Genomic DNA, 8,164 nt, shown 5'->3' on the forward strand with positions numbered 1-8,164 from the left:
AAACATGCTAAATCATTTATTTATTTTTATTTTATTTTCATTATAATTATTTTTTTTTGCTGAGATTTATTTTAATCAATGAAAATTAATTGTTGGATTTGAAACAGTGAAACAAAACAAAAAACCTGCAGCTAATATTGAATTTAAGATACAAATTAAGCCTATATAGCTTACGAATCCATCACAATCATTACAAATGAAGATAAGTTCATTAAAGAAAAGATTATGGAAAGTCCATACGAAGAGGCGCATTTTAAATCTTTTATGTTATTTCTTAAACCTTATATTCTTATATAAACTTCCATAAATTAAGTGATCATCTTTAAATATGACCAGCGTTTATGATCGTTGTCATATTTAGCATTATTTCTGTAAAAGTATTTTTCCATTGCGGATTGATTCACACCCTTTTCTATGTTTTAATTATTATTGCAAAGTACTACTTTATCCACTTGGACATGTTTGCAGCAATTTTCATATTTTCATTTTCTTCTGTTACTCATCATGCAACTGAGGTATGTTTATACTCTAAACACTCACATTTGTATTTCTTGCGTTATATCTGACAAATAAAATAAATAAATTAGATTTTTCACACGCAGCCTCTCATATTTTCCTTTTTAGTCTCATACAATCAGACACTGTTGATTTTGTTTACTCCATTCAAACCCTATATTTACCTCAACAAATAACATATTAACGCATAATTTGCCAAATTATCATTATATACAAGTATTCTATAAAAATACAGAATATTGAACTCATAAATGTCGAAATTACTTAGTTAAATCAATTTTTATGTCGGACAAGGGTCTCTTTCGTTGAAATATCAATAAAAGGTGTCTCTAAAAAGACACCGTGTTCTAAATAGGGAAATAATGAAAATTTCGATTTTATTTTTTTATGTTTGTGAATCTTTAAAGTTTTTTTCTCTTTTAACCTCATAAAGTAAGCTCCATACATCAATTCTACTATCAGTAATAAATAAAACATTATTTGATCTCCTTTTATTGAAATATCGGATTTTATGTAAAGTCGTCATTCAGAAATAAAAGGTTCAGGTGACGATGAAGACTAAATATTTTTCCGATACTATCGATATCAAACGATGTCGCGGACTTGGAAGACAAAATTGCCTTCGTGAAACGGAAAGCGCTGATTTGTCGCCAATCTTTTGATCAGAATCTACATTTACTTTCTGAGTGAATATTCTGTTACTTGCATTTGCTACTTTTTTAATTCCTGCCTTGTTTACTAGATGTTTTTCCTGCTTAATTTTCTCGTTTTGTACAGAGCGCAGTCTCACTGCTTGTGCATATGAAATGCGATTTTGTACTTTAATTTGCTGCACTTCTTGTGCTTCTTTTGTATGAGGCGCCGAATGTACCAATATTATATAGAACAATTATTTGTTATATAATCATTATTTATTAAATAATAACTATCATTTATATATAATTTACATTTTATTTGTAAATAACTACTATTATATAAAATATCATTTCTAATTATTTATATATAATTCCAAGTAATACTTCATTATTTGTAAATAATAATAGTTCGACATTCCATTATTTATAAATAATGATTATTTGTTTTTCATTATTTATAAATAATGATTATTTGTTTTTCATTATTTATAAATAATGATTATTTGTTTTTCATTATTTATAAATAATGATTACTTGTTTTTCATTATTTATAAATAATGATTATTTGTTTTTCATTATTTATAAATAATGATTATTTGTTTTTCATTATTTACAAATAATGATTATTTGTTTTTCATTATTTATAAATAATGATTATTTGTTTTTCATTATTTATAAATAATTTGTTGAGTTTTCCATTATTTATAAATAATGATTATTTGTTAAATAATGAAAACGTCTACTTCATTATTTATAAATAATTTTTTCGAGTGCACCATTATTCTCATTATTTATAAATAATCATTATTTAATGTTCGAGTTTTCCATTATTTATAAATAAAGATTATTTGTTAAATAATGAAATATCTACTTCATTATTTATAAATAATAATTTTGTTTCAATATCCCATTATTTATAAATAATCATTATTTATAAACAATTTTTACAGTTTGCCATTATATACAAATAATCATTATTTATATACAAATAACCATTATTTATTAAATAATGCCATTATTTATTAAATAATGGAAAACTCGCTATAACATGCAAATGTGGGACCGCCCATGATATGAATATTCATGATGCGATTTCCTTTTTCGTGATTTTTCTTCACAAATTTTTGTCCATTTCCTCTTCATAATGACATTTCTTGAAGCAATTTTCTAGGGATATGGTCTGATTGTAATATTCTTCATTTTCTATATAACTTCGTCTTCGTAGAAATATCAAAAAGTGTAATTTTATACGATTTTTCCTACAGTTCACAATCCCCATAGGCGCGCGTGTACGGTAGGGACAACCGGTGAATCGACGGAGTGCTCTTCATCGAAATACTACGTTGGTTGGTCCCCGGAAGTGGCGGGCGGAATTTAGCCCGAATCCTCGATGGAAGTCGATCAAGTGCATATGAGCTGAGAGAGTGAAATATCAGTGTACTTGTACAGGCCCTTCTACTTTTTATAAATATTTCTTGTTGCTTTTTTTGTTAAGTTAATTTTTCCTGGTGTAGAAATAAGTTTCAGTTCTAATAATGCACTTCAAATACATTTTGGAGTGTCTGTTTGAGGCGTTTGGGGCGATTTCACCCTGGCCCCAAAATGCTCGCAACGACAATACGGGGGCATGATGACCCCTAATTTTTTAAAAACTTATTTTTCTATTGAAAATTATCACAAAATTCACCAAAAGTGTGCACGAAAGCCTTCGTATTTCACTTTTAAAACTCCAAAAAGTGCCCAAATGACAAGCTTGGTCGCTTCGCTGTGTCGCTTTCAACTTGAGAACGTTTACGCGTCTGCTTCCCCCCCCCCCCCTCCTCCGAAAGAAATTCTGTATACGGCCATGCTCTAAAGAGCCTGGCACATTGATTTATGTATACTTCATTTTCATTATTTTTATCTCATTATCATCATGGCCTTACGCATAATTTTTTCCGGGGGGGGGGTGGGGGGAGCAGGACGCGCGTAAACTTTCTCATAAAAATCTTGAGAAAGCGAAGCGACCAAGCTTGTCATTTGAGCTTGGTCGCGTCGCTGTCTCGCTTTCAAGATTTTTTTGAGAAACTTTACGCGCGTCCTAGCTGCCCCCCCCCCCCCCCCGGTAAAAATTCTGTGTAAGGCCATGATGATAATGTGATAAAAATAATGAAAATGAAAAGTACATATATAAATCAATGTGCCATATGCTCTTTTGAGCATGGCTGTTCACAGAATTTCTTTACGGGGGGTGGGGGCAGACGCGTGTAAACGTTCTCAAGTTGAAAGCGAGACAGCGAAGCGACAAAGCTTGTCATTTGGGCTTAATTGGTCCCGTGGCTGTCTCGCTTTCAAGATTTTTTTGAGAAAGTTTACGCGCGTCATGCTCCGGCCCCGGCCCCCCTGGAAAAAATTCTGCATAAGGCCATGTTGATAATGAGATAAAAATAATGAAAATGAAAGTATACATAAATCAATGTGCCAGGCTCTTTAGAGCATGGCCGTATACAGAATTTCTTTCGGAGGAGGGGGGGGGGGGGGGAGCAGACGCGTAAACGTTCTCAAGTTAGCGACACAGCGAAGCGACCAAGCTTGTCATTTGGGCACTTTTCGGAGTTTTAAAAGTGAAATACGAAGGCTTTCGTGCACACTTTTGGTGAATTTTGTGATAATTTTCAATAGAAAAATAAGTTTTTAAAAATTTAGGGGTCATCATGCCCCCGTATTAATTGTCGTTGCGAGCATTTTGGGGCCAGGGTGAAATCGCCCCAAACGCCTCAAACAGACACTCCAAAATGTATTTGAAGTGCATTATTAGAACTGAAACTTATCTCTACACCAGGAAAAATTAACTTAACAAAAAAAGCAACAAGAAATATTTATAAAAAGTAGAAGGGCCTGTACAAGTACACTGATATTTCACTCTCTCAGCTCATATGCACTTGATCGACTTCCATCGAGGATTCGGGCTAAATTCCGCCCGCCACTTCCGGGGACCAACCAACGTAGTATTTCGATGAAGAGCACTCCGTCGATTCACCGGTTGTCCCTACCGTACACGCGCGCCTATGGGGATTGTGAACTGTAGGAAAAATCGTATAAAATTACACTTTTTGATATTTCTACGAAGACGAAGTTATATAGAAAATGAAGAATATTACAATCAGACCATATCCCTAGAAAATTGCTTCAAGAAATGTCATTATGAAGAGGAAATGGACAAAAATTTGTGAAGAAAAATCACGAAAAAGGAAATCGCATCATGAATATTCATATCATGGGCGGTCCCACATTTGCATGTTATAGCGAGTTTTCCATTATTTAATAAATAATGGCATTATTTAATAAATAATGGCATTATTTAATAAATAATGGCATTATTTAATAAATAATGGTTATTTGTATATAAATAATGATTATTTGTATATAATGGCAAACTGTAAAAATTGTTTATAAATAATGATTATTTATAAATAATGGGATATTGAAACAAAATTATTATTTATAAATAATGAAGTAGATATTTCATTATTTAACAAATAATCTTTATTTATAAATAATGGAAAACTCGAACATTAAATAATGATTATTTATAAATAATGAGAATAATGGTGCACTCGAAAAAATTATTTATAAATAATGAAGTAGACGTTTTCATTATTTAACAAATAATCATTATTTATAAATAATGGAAAACTCAACAAATTATTTATAAATAATGAAAAACAAATAATCATTATTTATAAATAATGAAAAACAAATAATCATTATTTGTAAATAATGAAAAACAAATAATCATTATTTATAAATAATGAAAAACAAATAATCATTATTTATAAATAATGAAAAACAAATAATCATTATTTATAAATAATGAAAAACAAATAATCATTATTTATAAATAATGAAAAACAAATAATCATTATTTATAAATAATGGAATGTCGAACTATTATTATTTACAAATAATGAAGTATTACTTGGAATCATATATAAATAATTAGAAATGATATTTTGTATAATAGTAGTTATTTACAAATAAAATGTAAATTATATATAAATAATAGTTATTATTTAATAAATAATGATTATATAACAAATAATTGTTCTATATAATAATGGTACATTCGGCGCCTCATACTTTTGATGCCTCGCAACCTTTATAAGCAGCTGAGTGGTTGCCATTGCAATTTACACATTTGAAATGTTGTCGCTCCAGCTCGCAATTTTCTAGGCGAATGCCCTAGGCCACACCTGGGGCACCTTTCCTTAGCACTATATCCACTTGCTAAATGCCCGTATTTTTGGCATTTAAAGCACCTGGGTGCTGGTGGAATGTATTCCTTGACTCTTATTTTCTGGAAGCAAAATTCAACATGTTCTGGAATTTGGGGGTAGAGAAGAGCAATATTATACTGTCTTTAGGCAGGGGCCGCGGAACGGTTTTCAAAGTGGGGGGGGGGGGGCTGAGCCAAAAGTGGGGGGGCTGACCATGCTTAAAATCACAATCATATGGTAGTTTTTACGTTTTTGTACACGGTTTTGGAAAAAAGTGGGGGGGCTGAAGCCCCCCCCCCCCCCGGTTCCGCGGCCCCTGTTAGGGGCTTCAAATCACCCTCAATTCGTTTCTTCATTCTCTCAACCTTCACTACTCTGCTTTGTTCTAGCTCCTTCAGAATATCTTCCTCAGAAGTTTCTAGAGAAATTCCAAATATGACCCCTTTCGAGGCGTAGGTTTTTTCCTCTAATTTGACCGGAATATTGCCAATCTCTGGTATCTGAGTTAAGGCTTTACGTTGCTTCTCATTTTTGCACTTTACTAAGAGACCCTTCCCACCACGTACAAACTTAATGAAGTCAGGGGGAGACCTGCAAGCCTTTGCAATATCCTTCTTGACAGTTAGTTCATTAACTACACTAATGTTTTTATTTCTATCAATGGGTACTAAGAGTACCTTTAGGTGGTCTGCTTTTGGGGCATTTATTCCTGTTTTGAAAGCAGTTGACGGCGGTGTGCCAAAATCGGTATCCGCTGCCAGCTCTTCAACATCACTTAAACTAGCTTCTCTCAATCTTTTCTTGGCTAATTTTAGTTTTCTTATTACTTGGAAACCTCCCTCCTCCTCTGGGGGCTTGCAGTGAGTTAGATTCTCCGCCAGTGGCGCCCGCCATTTGTGGTTTGGCGGGAAATTTAAACCCTCGCTATATCTAAGTGCAGAGTGCGTAAAAGGCCCAAAAATGTCAGCTTACCCTTCTGCAATCCGAATTTCCCCCAAATTAGCAATAGCAAAATCCAAAAGGATCCAAGGTATAAATCGTAATTCCTATATACATCCAAAAGATAGTCCCAAATCGAAAAGGAAACAGCATAGCACAACACAACTCGACTCGACACCACCATCAAAAAAATGTAATATTCCAGTCGTCCTTTTCAACCAATTGGCTCCTCCAAGTCAAACACACCCACAGAACAGATACAGTTGCCGATTTGAGAGATTAGCGTTGCTGAAGAACTAGTAATTCGAGTTGGGCTTTAGATTAAAGGAAATAGTGAATTTGTCAAAAAAATATGGAGAAAATCGTTAACATATTGGCAAGATGTGACACTTACTATGTTGATATCAAAATCACCCACTATACATAATAATTTGTTTTCTCTATTAATTTCAATGATAAGTTCAAAAATTCATTGCAAGAAATCAAATTTAAAATTCTATAGAAAACAAATATGTAAAACTAGAACTCACTTTTTTACAGCATGCGAATTTTTTACTTTCCAATTCACACTGATGAATGAAAAACTTGTAGACTGTTCGATCGGAGCAGAAGTCTGATAGTGAGTGGATAACTGCCGCCGGGCGGAGGACGCCAGCGATTATTTGTTTTGTTTTGCTACATGTTCATCCCACGCGCATGCGCACCTATTCTCCCTTTACACGCCATCTCGTCTGTTTTGTTTAGGGCTAGGCTGTTTGATAGATATTGTTGGAAAAAAGGGCGTTAAAAAGAAAAGAAAATTGCTTTATCACTGTATACACATTTATTTACATATTATCTGCCAACTCTTAAACTTTCGTACAGTGTATATTTATACTTTGTTATTTTGTTATTTGTTGTGTTATCTATTTCTTGAGGGGCCCACATTGTACAAGCATTGCTTTTTAGTGGGTCCCTCCATTTCCATCTTAATTTAATTTCTATTGAAAAATAGTATATATATTTAAAACCTACAATGTGTTGCCCAAATCGTCTAAGTGTTTTTTTTTTTTTTTTCACTATATATGTATAATTAATTTTGTTTGCAACGGATACAAATATTTATGTTTTATATATGGTATACAATTTGTTTTTGTTTGATGGAAGTGAAATAAATGAATTTGAATTTGAATTTGAATTTGCTTTCTTGAGGATGTCTGAGGTAATATTATGACAGGGGCAGCGGATTCGGGGGAGGAGGCCTCAGGGGTGGGGAGGTTGGTCATCCTTATTCTTTATACATTTAGCATTATATTGAAACAGTACAATCATGAAAGTGGTCTAAATTTAGTGCGAAAATAAAACAATTTAAAAATCAAAAGAAAAAAAGGAAGTAATAATCCATCTCTTATCCTTTTCTATTTGGCGAAAGGCACAAGGAGATAGGTCTACTACATCGTGTTTAATACTTAATGTGCCGTTAGCATGACACGCCTGATTTTGCACAAAAAGCATTAAATATAGCCCCGTTTCGTGAGGAGCCACTGAACCAGGGGAAAGGGGTGGGGGGCTTAAGCCCCCACTTTTTCGATAATCATGTGAAAAAACGTATGACCATCCGATTTTGCTTTTGTGCATGGTCAGCCCCACCCCCTTTTTTAGGTCGACTTGCTTCTCTGGATATGGTGGTGATTCGATTATCTTATTTCAACACTTAAGGCTCAGCACCCAACTCTTTCAAAACTCTTATAGCCAGTGGCGTACCGTGGGTCACGGCATTGGGGGGGGGGGCACCAGCAAAAAAATTGAGTCAGTGAGTGAGCGCGCTTTGCGCGCCCA

At 33.5% G+C, this 8,164-nt stretch overlaps 1 protein-coding gene across 1 annotated transcript in view; it reads right to left on the reverse strand.

The window, feature by feature from the left end:
• LOC129261274 (carbohydrate sulfotransferase 15-like) overlaps positions 1-6,990 on the reverse strand; it is a 47,164-nt gene extending 40,174 nt beyond the window's left edge. Inside the window, exon 1 of the mRNA XM_064099241.1 lies at positions 6,877-6,990. The gene's annotated coding sequence lies outside the window, so the exon portion shown is untranslated. The remainder of the gene's footprint in view (positions 1-6,876) is intronic.
• Between the last annotated feature and the right edge of the window lie 1,174 nt (positions 6,991-8,164).

This window comes from Lytechinus pictus, chromosome 5 (assembly GCF_037042905.1).
Source record: "Lytechinus pictus isolate F3 Inbred chromosome 5, Lp3.0, whole genome shotgun sequence".
NCBI lineage: Eukaryota > Metazoa > Echinodermata > Echinoidea > Temnopleuroida > Toxopneustidae > Lytechinus > Lytechinus pictus.